At 39.6% G+C, this 16,699-nt stretch overlaps 1 protein-coding gene across 3 annotated transcripts in view; it reads right to left on the reverse strand.

Annotated features, from left to right (window-relative positions):
- Nucleotides 1–16,699, reverse strand: part of LOC109912145 (innate immunity activator protein-like) — a 92,103-nt gene that overhangs the window by 70,744 nt on the left and 4,660 nt on the right. The gene's annotated exons all lie outside the window — the stretch shown is intronic.

Raw genomic sequence — 16,699 nt, forward strand, 5'->3', positions numbered from 1 at the left:
CCCTTCATCATTTTCTGATGAAGGGTCTAGGCCCGAAACGTCAGCCTTTTTGCTCCTATGATGCTGCTTGGCCTGCTGTGTTCATCCAGCTCTGCACCTTGTTGTCTCGGATTCTCCAGCATCTGCAGTTCCTACTGTCTCTACAGATTTCTTCTGGTGTCTTTAAGTGAGGCAACTGACAAAAGAATTCCGATATCTTTCACTGGTTTGTCTCTGTTGTAAGAGAAATTGTTCATGTTCCTTGGTTTGCACAGAATGGTGCAGAGTTAAATTTAGTTCAGCATTTTGTGTCCCATGACATTGACAAATGCTCATGTATCTCTGAGATCATCTATGTCTGAACAGCCAATGATCACTATCATATTTGGTTAGCTTCTGTGTCTGAAATAATGCAAAAAACAATATTCAGTCATTTACCTCAACACTGGCAATATCCTCTTGTCCTTTTGGACATACATGCAGTATCCTTCTGGTGATATTGGCTGGTTTTGCTCATGCGTGACAAACTCAAACTAAGTGGTTGAATTTTCCCACAGGCATTACACTATTTGCTTGTAGCAGGACACTACCTGTTCTGAAAACACTGATTAGACAAATCAAAATCATATTTGTGAGACTGCTGATGGTGCTTTGAAATGGTTTTCTGGCACTGTAATGATGAACAATGATCCCAGGAATTGAAATTGAAATGGAATAGTGACTGTTAACAGCTTAAACTTTGATGAGCTCTGAAAATGTTAGAGATTTTGCTAACTTCAGCTGCTTTTACAGGTTTCTGACTTTCTTGAGGGCTTTACAGCATAGTTGACTCATAATGATCTACATTTTGATATCCCATTTGACAAGTTCACTGTCATCAAAGTCACATTTGATTGCTAATTGCCTCCTGTGCAATATCGGCCACTTCGAGTGTTTGGAAGACAATTATTTCATATATTGTATTTTCACTTGGGTGCAAAATAGGTTGTCAATGAATTTCTGGCTCATTTGTACTTGGTTTGCTCAGGGTTGTGCATCTGCGCAGAATCGTCCAATTCCTCACCTTCAGAAAAGCACAGCCTTTTTCTTTATGTCCTCTATGATTGAAAAATCTGCTATTGTGTCTTCAAACCATCAGAACCATTTTTGTTAAGGACAAATATAGTTGCACATCAAAACATGGACAATTGGGCATAAACAATTCCCTCTTGATCAATAACAAAATTATAGTGAATGATCAATGATCAGGTTCACATTCCATCCAACAAGAATTTCTCTGCGATGCTCCAACATGATTTTTTTTGGGTGTTTATTTTGGTAATATCAGTGTGTCTACAGGCATTTATCTTTATAATCCTAAATTGGAAGTGCCTCAATGCATATCAACAACAGGTCTCAATGTGTTCCCTAGCCTTCCACCTTAAAAAGCTGTCAGCAGAAAGCAGAAAAACACCTTCCAAAAGTTTCGTACCAAAAAGTAAAGTTTTGAATTAGTTAGTTGTTTGTCACCATTGTGGCGTTCTTGGGCAGAAAAGTAAGACATGGTAAGGAGCATTCAGACTCAGAACTGCTGCAGATGGTGTTAAAATTTGACTCCTTTATTTTCTTTCTAGACTCTCTCAATTGATAGATGGATATGGTAGTCTTGAGTGGACAAAATGCACAATGCAAATTTCAATATATAACTCCCTATTGAAGGAATGTGTGTGTTCTGTTTCCATAAAAAGCCTTGAGTTTTTTACATGTATGGAGTGAAGTAAAAGTCTGACCAAAATTCAAAGTCTAAATTTAGCTACATTTTCTGACAATAGTACATGTTCTGATAAGAATAATATTGCAATCAACTAATATAATAATCCATTGACAAATACCCAGGGGTCTGTTATAAGTTTCACTAAATCAAATAATAAATGTATAATCCCAATTATAATAGCACTTTTAGAATAGCTTAATAACTTCATCTCAATCCAGAAATGTGTGATGGTCTTAAATATATATTTATGTAATTTACGGCACATATATACACATGCTGTGAATTTAGTATAATAATTTTGCACTCAATTTTATTACCTTACTGTAAGAATGTATTGCAGAGACTATATCTTCCTTTGTTTTGGATTGCGGACCAAAATGAGAAAAGGATTGCTTTAAGCCAAGAACTGTGGAAGTAGATGCAGTATTTTTAAAAACAAGCTCCTGGGACTCATTATGAGTCGTGTTAACACTGTTGTTTTGTTCAAGGAGCGAGGTGAGATGTCTAAGACACGACCACACCAGACGTATGCATGCAGATGAAGCTTCACCCAGAGACAAACTGCAGATTTGTTTGTCCAATCAGGACTAGTTGTGGAGGCCAGAACTGATAAGCAATTGTCTCATTGGTGACTGAGCAGGTGGATAGCTTATGTGTGGTAAATATAGGGGCAGAGGTTTCCAAACTGCAAGAAACTACATCCCACTTTTTCTTTCTCTTTCTGTTTACAGTGAAGTAAACAAGAAACAAAAAGATAGGTAATCTCTTGAATCATTTGTTCTTAGCTCTTGCCTCTGTTGAGGAACTGGAAGGTTGTACAATTAATGTTTCAACTGCCCATGCATTTGGCAAAGAACCCGGAAATAAAAATAGATTGGAAAACAGAAGATCTTGGAAGAAGCAAAAGGGAAAGTTCACTGAATCTTGGGACCGTTGTTATTGAACTGAGCTTCACCAGTACTATTCCTTTCACCAGAACAACAATGTTTGTTTGTCTATGTCGGGGTCTATATGTGTGTGTAGAGGTTTAGGAAAGAACTAGAGCTTGAGTTAGAAGTATAAAATATGACTATTCATATTTTGTTTCTCTTTAGTTAGTCCTGATTTCATTGGAATAAGTAGTAATGTACAGTTAAGTACAGAAACCTGTTTTCTGTTAATCTGAGTCCATCTGACAGATAGATTGTGGAACTTTAAGTAATTTGATTAAATCTCTTATTTTTGTGATGACCCCAGTAACAGTGGAGATCGAGAATCAAAGCACTTTTCCAAGTGGCTGTGACAATATGGAATAAGGAATGTAATTCAACTCATAGTCCAATCCTTTCACTTTTCATGTATAATTTCCCCCCTTGTGGGCTCCATATAAAGGAAGGAGATAAAAAAAACACAGGTCAACCCTGTGGAAAGTCAAAGCTGAATTAAATTGCTTCCTGACTTTTAATTGGCAATTAGCAAAAATATTAATCTAACCTGAACTAGCACTATTCAGTTACATTCACAGGCTATTGTACATGATTACAGGTCACCAATACAAATGGCTGTACTTGGCAAAATATATTTAATCATTGAGGTCCAAACTCCTCCTTACAGTTTGCAATAAGGAAGTATAAGGTTTGGCTGAAAGAAAAAGTAATCAAATCAATCAAGAGCAACACACATGGAGTGGTTTGATGCATTTTGTAATGACAGATTTCCATCTGTAGATTGGACCATTCATTGAACTGTAGCCTAATAATTCTCTTAAAATTTATTTCTATCTTTATTTGTTAACTCAAGCTTATGCAAAGGATGAGTAATAAGTTATTTATAAAAATTTTTAAAAGTATCCTAATTATCTTTAGAATATTACATTACATACACTAGCATGGAAACACTTTAATGGCATATACATATTTTAAATCAGAGATAGTAGGAACTGCAGATGCTGGAGAATCCGAGACAACAAGGTGCAGAGCTGGATGAACACAGCAGGCCAAGCAGCATCATAGGAGCAGAAAGGCTGACGTTTCGGGCCTAGACCTTGTTGTCTCTACATATTTTAAATATTTACTTTATAATTTCTCATTCAAGAAAACTGATGTGAGCTGTTACCTTTTAGATTGTCACATGGCAGAAGAATCATAAGCAGGAAGGATTTGAGCTTTTTGTCATCTGATCATTTGACAGAACAAAGTTAGATATTTAATGGAATAAAATGTGGTTGGATTATCAGTATTTAGTAAGTTATATCTGCATTGATTGATTAGACATGGCCCATATTTTCTGCTCAGCAGAAAAGGAGCTGTTTTCTCTTTCGTCTAGCATACAGTTACCCTTAGATCTTTCACGCACTTGTCATTGGACTAACCTGGCCCTGTTTAAAAAGGTGATATCTACAAAGGATTAACATTTTCAGTCATTGTTAATATTGTGTAAATGGGCAGTTAATCTAAGTTCACACCAATACATTGATTTACATAAAAATTTCATCACTGAATTTGCAACCGTAGTTCTGGTGGAGTAGTAGGGCATCAGACAACTACCTCCAGATTTCTGTGTTTAACAGTGCACGTGCAAGATGCCTGAGGTTACCCTGCATCAACAGCAGGAGCTTTACCCTTACCTTTTATCATTTCAACAAAATCAAGGCCAATCCATTTGTTTATCTTTTCCCTTGTACTGACAACTCAGACTGGAATTCCTACATAACACAGCACAAGGACAACTTTATACAAGTGCACATTTATCTTAATAGAAGGTCAGATGGACCATGCATCACCCAAGATAAGCAGCGCAATCTGTATTTCTGCCTGCTCTGAACACAAGGTCCCTTTGTTCAGTAACTGAGACAGTTACATCTTATTTTTCTAAGACACATGCGAATGTCTACACAAGTGGCTCCTTTGCAGTGGGCTCTCCTACTTTTCATGAGTATTGATATAGTAATCATTTCCGTTCAATTAACACCAAAGTTCCAAAGACCAAAGAAAATTAATTTCTCCATCTTTATACAAACCCACGAATTAATTTGATCCCAGCTTATTTTTTACCATCCAACCCCATTCCCCACTGGTGACGGATGATAGTAGGAACTGCAGATGCTGGAAAATCCGAGACAACGAGGTGCAGAGCTGGATGAACACACCAGGCCAAGCAGCATCATGACGGATGATGTTTGTTTCTGCACAATGAACTCCTCCAAGAACTGTAGCTCATGATAGTGTGGCAGCAAAGAGTATATGAACTGCACATGTTATGAAAACTGGTGAGGCTTGGTTTAGGTAGAAAAACATTTGTGCGAGCAGCCTGCATGCTGACTCATTGCCTCTTTTTTGCAGGTACGGACAATGAGTGGCTACGTGTACAGGCAAGGAAAGACCCCTCACTTCATTAACTAGGGGTGTTGAGGCCATTGTAGTATTTCTTCCCAAACATTTTCCTGTGTGACTTTCTTTTAATGCCTCAGGCATTGTACAACACCAAAATATTTGGAAGGTACCAGAGTTGTGGTGAGCAGGACGTGGGAAGGTAAGAGAGTGGCTTTAGCAGTTGATGGGGAATTCTGGAGCAACAGAAGTCGAGTATGGGGTTGTTGATAAAGAGGCAGGCTTTCTACAAAGAGGAAAACCATGCTCTTTGATTTTTCTGCAGCAGCAATAGGCATTCAGAGAGTATTCCTTCGGCCATGTCCACCATCAAATCAAAAGGATTTAAAGGGTCTCGCAACTGTCAGAATCCAGTCTGTGCTTCACGGTGGTCATTGCTGCCTCTCAGCTCGCAACCCTAAAAGTCATGTTTTGCCATCCCACTTGGGATTATAGCCTACAGCTTGGGTATCCCTGCATTACAGCTTCCATTCTGTGTTCACATTCCGACATTTCAAGATTTTCATGGGGGCCATACTGTGTGAGACTGATCAGCTGCAATAGAGGCACCAGTGCTGATGCCATTTTTTTTGATGCAAACAAGTGCAAGTTTAAACAAAAAGCAACTGAGTACTGAAAATTTAACAACCATAACCTTCCTCTTCCATGTCAATATTAAACAATCAACAAAAAGCTACCTCTTGGTTGGTCTGGAAAGCTCATTATCGTGTTATAAACTACTATAGGAATCATTATTTTTAAAAGAAACCTCTCTGGAATGAAGCTGCAAGTTACACCCATTTTACAATAAGGTGTGTTAATGGCTTTCCATGGATCTTAAAGAACAAGCTATCTGCAATTCAAGCCTTTGTCTTGAGGTAACTGCTTTTCCTTCCCAAGGAAGTTAAATCACATGAGTCACACAGTAGTGAAACCAACTGGCTTCTCATGACCGACTAACCACACCCACAAAGAAATTCCAGACTGCTGATGCCAACTTTGGACATTTGGACTTCATCATTAAAACCAAAACCACTGTTAATCATAGAAACCCTACAGTGTGGAAGCAGGCCATTCGATCCATCGAGTCCACACTAACCCTCCAAAGAGCATCCCACCCAGACGCACCCCCTACCCTGTCCCTGAAATCCTGCATTTCCTACGGTTAATCCACTGAGCCTGCACATCGCTGGACACTAAGGGTAATTTAGCACGGCCAATCCACCTAACCTGCATATCTTTGGACTGTGGGAGGAAATGGAAGCACCCAGAGGAAACCCCACAGACACGGGGAGAATATGCAGACTCTCACACAGAGAGTCACCTGCCTGGTGTCCGTTGGGTGTTTTCTTTTGAACATCATGAAGTTACTAGCAGAGTACGCTATTTATCTTTTCTGATTCTTTGCACTTGTTTGTCATTGAGCCTGTGTTGCAAAACATCTCTTCCACTCCCACATCTAGGAGTGTGCTAGAAAAACCTTACTTCGAGTTTTTTAACTTTATCACAGTGTTCTTGTTGCAGTCCTTACAAAATAAGGGGAATTGGGGTGGGGGAGGGTGTTATGCTCACCCAACTGTTAGAAAAACAGGAAAGAAATGAACTCAGAAATGGTCTCGGTGGTAGAATAGGGAGAGAGATTTGATTTAAAATGGACAATTTGTCCATGAAATTACCATCTCCTAGGATGGCCACTTTGACCATGAAGATCCAATAATGTTTTTGAGATTACATATTGATGGCAGCCACAACAATGGATACCAATCTGAGTCAGAATGATCCACTTCACCGGCGTCCTGGTTCCATTCCCATCCCTCTCAGGCACTTTTACATTTCCTGCTCCTACTCCATCGTATCAAGGAAAATTAGACTACTGAGATGCCTATGATCCTAGATGGACTGGGCCTTTTCTTTATTCACGCATGGGACACGGGTGTCGCTAGCAGGCCAGCATTTATTGTCCATCCCTAGTTGCCCTTGAGAAGGTGGTGGTGAGCTGCTTTCTTGAACTGCAGTAGTTCATGTGCTGTAGGTTGACTCACAATGCACTTAGTAGGGGAATTCCAGCATTTTGACCTTGCAACAGTGAAGGAACAGTGATATATTTCCAAGTCAGGATAGAGAGTGACTTGGAGGGGAACTTGCAGGTGGTGGCATTCCCATTTTTCTGCTGCCCTTGTCCTAGATGAAAATGATGAATCTCCTCTTGTAGCCACTGTGTTTATGTGGTCACTCCATTGAGTTTCTGGTCAGCCGTAAACCCCAGGATGACTGATGGGGCATGAACTGGCCAGGTTGGATTTGTCCTGCTTTTTGTGTACAGGACATACCTGGGCAATTTTCCACATTGTCAGCTAGATGCCAGTGTGTAACTGTACTAGAAGAGCTTGACTGGGAGAGCGGCAAGCTCTGGAACACAGGTCTTCTGTACTGCTGGGGACCACTGGAGGAGGCAGAGGCGGATCATTCACTTGGCACCTCTGGCTGAAAATGAGTTGATCATTGTCCACCACCATTCACATCACTAAATGTGGCAGAGTTACAGAGCTTAGATCTGATCTGTTAGTTGTGGGATTGCTTAGCTCTGCTTATCACTTGCTGCTTATGCTATTTGGCGTGCAAGTAGCTCTGTTTGGTATCTTCACGAAGTTGACAACTCATTTTCATACATGCCTTTAGCTGCTCCTGGCATGCCCTCCTGCACTCCTCACTGAACCAGGGTAAATCTCCTGGCTTGATGGTAATGGTTGAGTGGGGGATAAGCTGGGCTATGAGGCTGCAGATTGTGTTAGAGTACAATTGTGTTGCTGTTGATGGCTCACAGTACCTCATTGATGCACAGCTTCAGTTGCTGGATCTGTCTGAAGCCTGTCCCATTTAGCATGGTGATAGTGCCACACAACACAACAAAGGTATTTTCAATGTGAAGGGAGGACTTCGTCTTCTCAAGAACTGTGTGGTGGTCAGTCTTACAGGTGATATCATGGACAGGTGCATCTGCAGCTGGCAGATTGGTAAGGATGATGTCAAGTATGTTTTTCCCCCTTGGTTCCCTCACCACCTGCCACAGACTCAGAGCAGACTTTATAATGTCTCCTGTTCTGTGTTGTTGTACTTTACACTGGGCTTCTGTCTGCTTTTTTTCCATTATCCTATACCATCATCATAACGGGAGATAGCAATGGAATGTGATCTTGAAAGTAAGCATGAATAAAGGTGTCTATTTGCTTTTCATTGATGCTTTACAAGCTGTTAATGAGCCAAGAAACTTTAACAATTGGCCTGCATATTAGGATGCATTAAACACAGACGCTTGAGTAAATGTTTCATTTTTGACATCTGAATTTCCATCCACTTAGATATTGACAGTTGAGTCTTCTATTATCCTCTCCATAAAATATATATTACCTGGAGATCATTAAATAATTGAGCAAAGCCAGTTTGTTTCAATGCAGTTGGTGATCCAAGTGCAAATTTCAGTTAAATTTATGCTAGCTCTAAAAAGAGTTTTGTTTTTATCATTCAAATATACAAATGCACACCACCAAATATGAAATATTCCGTGAACCAATGCCATTGTATAGGTTTTTTATAAATAAGATTTTAAAACATTTGAAAATACTCTTTAATATATTTAGGAGTAGCTATCTGACATAATTTTATTAAGACAGCTGAGAATTGATTTTTTACAAAAGAATGCAATTTAAGTAGTGTCTAGTCTCTAGCTATGAGTGATCTGATTTTAAATAATCAAAATTGACTTAAGGACTATGTAGAACTATTTGCTAGTGTTGAAAAGTGGATAGAGTTTGGATTAGGAGGCAGGAAGTTAGAATTTGGTATTTGTACCTTATGTGGTCCCTTTAAAAGATGATGTGCTTTTTCTATGCTTAGAGATTTGAAAATGATGGCTGTGAGCAGCAATTTGAAAGTTTGCATGTCCACAGAGAGCACCTGAATTGAAACTTTTATATCAAAAGGCCATACAGTTAGCAGGCCAAGCAGCAGTTTTTACAAAGACAACAAATTTTGAATTTAGCCAATCAATTTGAACCAGGCACTTAGATACCAAAAACCAATTAAATTTAAATCTGAAAATTTTGACAACATAGGACCAATCCTATTGTAAGAAATTGACATGTCATCAAGGGTATAAAAGAAGGGGCAGTTGGGCAAAGACAGGAGAGCTAACTGCCACCTGCCAGAGTTAATAGCCCTCAGCTCTCAAGAGAGAAAATCGCTGGATCTCACAGACTCCTCTAGAGAAAGCACAAATCTAAAGAACAGGGTGGCACGGTGGCTCAGTGGTTAGCACTGTTGCCTCACAGCACCAGGGACCCGGGTTTGATTCTGCCCGCAGACGACTGGCCGTGTGGAGTTTGCACATTCTCCTCGAGTCTGCGTGGGTTTGCTCCGGTTTCCTCCCACTGTCCAAAGATGTGCAGGCTAGGTGGATTGGCCATGCTAAGTGTTCAGGGATGTGTACATTAGGGGATGGGTCTGGGTTGGCTGCTCTGAGGATCAGTGTGAATTTGTTGGGCCAAAGGGCCTGTTTCCACACTGTAGGGATTCTATTCTAACAAAGGTATCCATGGCACAACTAGTGAATATTCCTGTCAGAAGAATCAACGGAGAAGGTACAGAGCATTCTGGAAGACATGTAAACTGACTGTAATTTCAAGGAACTAAATTCTATTTTTTAAATTTTGTTTTATGTAAGTAGGTCTTGTACTTATTGGAACAGCATACTATTAGGATTTTGTTTTATTTGGGAATAGTTAGTAATTAGAAGAGATTTATTCGGTTTGTTAATAGTTTAGTTAATTTGTTCACTTTTAGAGGCAGATAAATAAATTGTTACTTATTGATTGTAAAGTGAGTGTCAGGGATTTGTTTTATTAACCACTAGAAGTTGCTGAAAGAGAGATTACACCACTTTTCACACTACTTTTACAGATTATTAGGCAAGGTTCTCCTCTTTGGGTGTTTCAGTTTTAGTTCTCAAAGGGGTGTTAACCTTCGCTTCATAACAGATTTGGGGCTTGTGCCTGGTTTTTGAATGGATTTTAATGAAGCTGAACAGATTTGAATGGATCTGAATGCATTTGAACGGATTTCGACAGATCTGGACAGATTTGAACAGATGTACGGTATGAAAGGTTCCAGAGATTTAAACAGACCTGGGGACTAGTATTGTAGATCTTTAAATTAAAAAAAAACTTAAGTGAGATGAGAACTGCAAAATATGTTTGATTTTGGTTGCTTGTTGTTGGTTAAATCAAAAGTGGGGAAATGGCTCTTAACATTGCTAAAGAGGTTTTGGGGTCGAAGATGCTTCCAAAATTTGCCAAGTAAGTTTAGAAAGACAGAAAAAGGGGATACTTTTAGAATTAGCAAATAGGCTAAAATTGGGTTTAATTAAAGATAAAAAGAAAGCTGAAATTGTAACGGAGTTAGTCAAGCATTCAGGTATATCAGAGAAACAGTTAAGTGCAGTGGAGTTAGAAAAAATTAAATTGCAAATGAGACACTTGGAGTTAGAAAATGAACTTAATACACCAGAGGTAGAGAAAGAAAGGGAACTTAAACAGTTTGAATTATAGTTAAAAGCAGAAGAAAAAGAAAAGGATAGAGAAAAAGAAAGGAAAACCCTTGCAGAAGAGAAATAAAGGGAAAGGATGTTCGAGTTGGAAAAGATGAAGCAGCTTGAACATGAAAAAGGAAAAGAGAGAGAGTTTGAACTTTGGAAGTTGACGATTAGACCAGAAAGGCAATTTAAAAGGATGGAGCTGAAGGTAGAGTGCAGGCTTAGTGAGGACGATAGTGATGATGAGCAAACCCATCGTAGCCAAAGTCCTAGATAACAAGGTGTAGAGCTGGATGAACACAGCAGGCCAAGCAGCATCAGAGGAGCAGGAGGGCTGATGTTTCGGGCCTAGACCCTTCTTCAGAAATTTCTGAAGAAGGGCCTAGGCCTGAAATGTCAGCTTTTCTGCTCCTCTAATGCTGCTTGGCTTGTTGTATTCATCCAGCTCTACAGCTTGTTATCTCAGATCCTCCAGCATCTGCAGTTCCTACTATCTCTGTAGCCAAAGTCCTGGTAGGGATATATACAAATATGTCAAAACATTGCCAAAATTTGATGAAAAAGATGGAGACGCCTTTTTCATTTCCTTTGAAAAACTGGCTAAACAGATGAACTGGCCAGAGACAATGTGGGTAGTATTAATTCAGACCAAGTAGGTAGGCAGGCAAGTGAGGTGTTTGCAGTGCTGTCAGAGGATGTGTCAGGAGAATATGAAGGAGTAAAACAGGCTATTTTGAGTGCCTATGAATTGGTACCAGAAGCATATAGACAATGGTTCAGAAATATAAGAAAGGAATCAGGTCAGATCTACACAGAGTTTGAAAGAATTAAACAGAGCAACTTCGATAGATGGATAAGAACATTAAAAATTGAAATGCCATAAGAGAATCTTAGAGACGTTATTCTGCTGGAGAAGCTAAAAAAAAATCATTTCCGGAAGTGATAAGAACTCATGTTGTGGAACAGAAAATTAAAACAGCAAGAACAGCTGCAGATATAGCAGATGAATGTGCATTAGTGCATAAACTGAAATCTAGCTTCCAATAGCGATTTCATTCTGTGAGGGATAGAAATTGGGAAAGAGGGAGATCCTTCAATGAAAAACAAAAAATAGATCAGAGTGGGAACAGTTTACCACATGTGAAAAAAGAAACCCAAGAGGGTGCAAAAGAGTTGAAAGACCTCAGGCAATTTCACTGTAATAAGGTGGAACACAAAGTCACAGTGTTGGTGATTTAAGTGAGGTACTGGGAAAAAGGATGTGGTAAAAGAGGCAAAACCGATGGGATTAGCTGAGGTAGTGAAGAAAATCCCAAGAGAAATCGAGGAGCTCCAGTAGAATGCACAGCCTAGACACCAGCTGGATAGTAAGAGAGCGCCCGATCTTATGATGCTGCTTGGCCTGCTGTGTTCATCCAGCTCTGCACCTTGTTGTCTCAGATTCTCCAACATCTGCAGTTCCTACTATCTCTTTTCAAAGACTTCACCTGTTTCGGTAAAGTTTACTGAGGAAGAACGGGGGAGTAAGTAAAGAAGTTAAAACATTGAGATACGGAAGCTGGTCAGTCTCTAAAAGTAAGAGATGAAAATATATGCACTCCTTCTAAAATATTACCTGAGAGGGTGATAATCTGTGGAATAAAGAGAATTAGTGCTCCACTGTGTAAAATAAGGCTTGAAAGACCAATCAAGATTGGGGATGTGATAGTGGGAGTGAAGGAAAAATTGGCTATTCCAAAAATACAGTTTGTTCTTGGAAACAATCTAGCCGGATCAAAGGTGGGACTGATGCCCATTGTAATGGAAAAGCCACAAGAAAACCGGGGAACTGAGGAGTTAAAAAAATACACAGGAATTTTTCAGGACTGTGTGGTATCAAGATCCCACAGACAGAAGTTAAAACAAGAAGGGAAAACAAAAGAGAAAGGTGAAGGAGTTGAGGGCCAGTTAGCTGACACTCTGTTTGATGAAATGGTAAATGTAAGCAAGGAGAGTATCAGGCAGGGGTATGGAGTTCTGAAAGACTAATGGAGTTATAACAAAAAGATGAGATGATAAATGATTTATAACATAAGGCTTACTCAGAAAATGAATCAGAATATATTCCAGAATGTTATTATCTTAAGGATAAAATCTTAAGGTGGAAATGGAGACTGTAGCAGATTCGTACAGATGAAAAATGGGCGGAAGTTCACCAGGTTGTGTTGCCGATAGAATACAGACAGCAAATATTGTGGGTAGCACACAAGTTACCTGTAGGAGGTCATCTAGGAGTGAGGAAGACTCAGGCTAAGATACAGAGGCATTTCTATTGGCCTGGATTACATAAAGATGTGGTTGAAAGACACGTGTTGGATTGTAGGAAAGCCACAGGCCATAATAAAACCAGTGCCTTTGAAGCCAATGTCTGTCTTTGAAGAAACTTTTAAGCAGGTTATAATTGACTGCACAGGTCCCCTCCCTAAAACCAAAAGTAGGAACCAATATTTGCTAACCGTAATGGATGTGTCTACCAGGTTTCCAGATACAATTCCATTATGGAATGTCAAGGTAAAACATGTTGTGGAAGAGTTGCTTGCTTTCTTTACCCGTATTGGACTGTGCAGGGAGATTCAGTGAGACCATGGGTCCAATTTTACTGCCAAATTATTTAAGGAGGTCATGGATAGTTTAGGCATCAAACACTGTAAATCAAGTGTGTATCGTCCTGAATCCCAGGGATTGTTGGAAAGGTGGCATCAGACCTTAAAGACAATGCTGAGGGCTTATTGCCAGGATTTCCCAAATAATTGGGATACAGGTTTCCCATTTATATTTTTGCTATTAGAGATGCTCCAAATGAATTAACTTAGTTTATCCCATTTGTATTGATACTCAGACATGAAGTTGAGGGCCTCTAAAATTAATTAAGGAGAAGTTGATAGGTCCAAAGTCAGTGATCTCACAGTTGGATTATGTATCTGAGGTGAGAGAAAGATTAAACAGAGTAGGTGAATTAGCTGGACAACATTTGAGGGTGACACAGCACATAAAGAAGCAAGAAGCAGATAAGAAATCTAAAATTCGTACGTTTCCCATGGGGGTAAAGTATTGGTGCTGTTAGCAGCGGTAGGAGATCCCTTCAAAGCAAGGTTTAGTAGTCCCTATCAGATTAAGAAGAAGTTAAATCAGGTGAAATTTCTGATAAAGATGCCAGATAGGAAAAGCATTTATCGGATATGTCATGTGAACATGCTGAAACATTACTGTGACAGGGAAAGGGAACTGGAAAAAACAGGTCCTAGCTACTGCCAGATGATGTGGATTTAGATGTGCGTCAGAATAAATTGAATAATGAGAAAGTCCTTAAGCAATGAGATAGGGTAGTGAGCTATCTGTCTCAGGAACAGAGAACTGAATTGAAAGGCTTGTTGCAGGACTAAGAGGACATATTTAGAAATAGAAAGGGGAGGACTAACATGATAGTTCATGAGGTTGATGTAGGGAATGCTGTTCTAATAAAACAACACCCCTACAGGCTTAATCCTCTCAAAGCAGCACAGGTTCAGAAGGAAGTAGAAGTGATGCTCCAAGAGGACATCATAGAGCCAAGTCAAAGTGAGTGGAATTCACCATCTGTGTTAGTTCCCAAACCTGATGTTACTCAACAATTCTGCATAAATTATCGGAAGGTCTATGCTGTGACCAAATCCAACTCATATTCAATTCCTAGGCTAGAGGACTGTGTGGAAAACGTAGGACAAGCCACCTACATCACAAAGTTGGACTTACTTTGTGGTTACTGGCAAGTGCTGTTGTCGGAGAGAGCCGAAGAAGTTTAGCTTTTGTAACCCCAAATGGGCTATATCAATTTAAAGTAATGCCCTTTCAAATGAAAAATGCACCAGGCACTTTTCAAAGGCTTATGAACTGACTTGTTGCAGGATTGACTAATTGTGCCATCTACATAGATGACTTCGTGATGTTTAGCCATTCGTGGAAAGTTGACATGGAGAATTCAGCAGAGCTCTTTGAGAGACTACAGAAGGCAAAGTTGGTCATAAACTTGGCAAGATCAGAATTCGCAAAGGCAGAAGTGGTGTTCTTAGGGCACAACATCAGACATGGACGGGTGACATCGAGGAGCGTGAAGATGAAGGCCATCGAGAAATTTCCAAGACCATCCTCGAAGAAAGAAGTGCTACGATTTTTAGGATTTAGGATTTAGGATTCTACAGGCAATTTGTATCAAACTTCAGTGGCATGGTGGCACTGCTGACAAATCTGTTAATGAACATGAAATTTCAGTGGACAGACCAATGCCAGGAGGAATTTGAAAATTTAAAAGCAGAGTTAACCATTGCACCAGTTTTAGCCAAACGAAATTTTTTGCAACCCTTCAAAGTCGCCATCGATACAAGTGATGTAGATGTTGAAGCTGTGTTGTTACAGGAGGATGGTTGTGGAATTGAAAGGCCAATCGGTTAATTTTTCAAAACAAAACTCAATATCTGCCAGAAAAATAGTCAACCATTGAAAAAGAGTGATTGAGTTTGGTAATGGCCTTACAACGTTTTAATATTTACGTTGCAAACAATGTATCAGAGACAATTGTGTATACCGATCACAATCCTTTGACATTTCTGGAAAGATTTAAGGACAAGAATACCAGATTATTTCATTGAAGTATCATGTTACAAACATTTAATTTACAGATTGTACATGTTGAGGGTTGTGCTTTATCACAAATTTAAAAGAAAAATGTTTATGTAAGATAGAAACAATAGTGTTCAGTATTTTATATAATATATAGAATTAGTATAAAGTGCGTAACTCTAGATTTTTGAGCTATAGATCTAGTAATATAATGTAATAATATAATGCAGTAATCTAGTAATAAGGATTTAAAAGAAAAAAAAAGCCATGTTTTCATAATGATGATTCATTGTTTTCTTAAGAGGGAAGGTGTTGCAAAGTTAGGTTGAGCACTTGTGGATTGGGAGGCGGGAAGTTAGAATTTGGTGTCTGTACAATGCTAGAGATTTCTATACTTAGTGATTTAAAAATTACGTCTGTGAGTAGCAGTTTGAAAGTTTACAAGTACACAGAGAGCACCTGAATTGAAACATTTATATCAAAAGGCCATACAGTTAGCAGGCCAAGCAGCAGTTTTTACAAAGACAACAAGTTTTGAATTTAGCCAATCAATTTGAACCAGGCACTTAGATACCAAAAACCAATTAACTTTAAATCTGATGGTTTTAACAACATAAGACTAATCCTGTTGTAAGAACTTGATATGTCAAGACAGGAGAGCTAACTGCCACCTGCCGGAGTTAACAGGCCTCAGCTCTCAAGAGAGAAAATTGCTGGCTCTCACAGACTCCTCTAAGTCTTAGAGAAAGCACCATCTAAAGAACAAAGGTACCCACAGCACAACTAGTGAATATTCCTGACAGAAGAATTGAAGAAGCAGCTACAGAGCATTCTGGAAGACATGTAAACTGACTGTAATTTCGAGAGACTAAATTTTACTTTTTTATTTTATATAAGTTGGCCTTGTATTTATCAGAACAGTATACTATTAGAATCTTAGATAGTAGGAACTGCAGATGCTGGAGAATCCAAGACAACAAGGTGCAGGGCTGGATGAACACAGCAGGCCAAGCAGCATCATAGGAGCAGAGAGGCTGACGTTTGGGCCTAGACCCTTCATCAGAAAAGGGGGAGGGGAAGGGGGTTCTGAAATAAATAGGGAGAGAGGGGGAGGCGGATAGAAGAGGGATAGAGGAGAGGATAGGTGGAGAGGAAACAAACAGGTCGAAGAGGCGGGGATGGAGCCAGTAAAGGTGAGTGTAGGTGGGGAGTTAGGAAGGGGATAGGTCAGTCCAGGGAGGACGGACAGGTCAAGGGGGCGGGATGAGGTTGGTCGGTAGGAGATGGAGGTGTGGCTTGAGGTGGGAGGAGGGCATAGGTGGGAGGAAGAACAGGTTAGGGAGGCAGGGACGAGCTGGACTGGTTTTGGGATGCGGTAGGGGGAGGGGAGATTTTGAA

This window comes from Rhincodon typus, chromosome 25 (assembly GCF_021869965.1).
Source record: "Rhincodon typus isolate 14 chromosome 25, sRhiTyp1.1, whole genome shotgun sequence".
NCBI lineage: Eukaryota > Metazoa > Chordata > Chondrichthyes > Orectolobiformes > Rhincodontidae > Rhincodon > Rhincodon typus.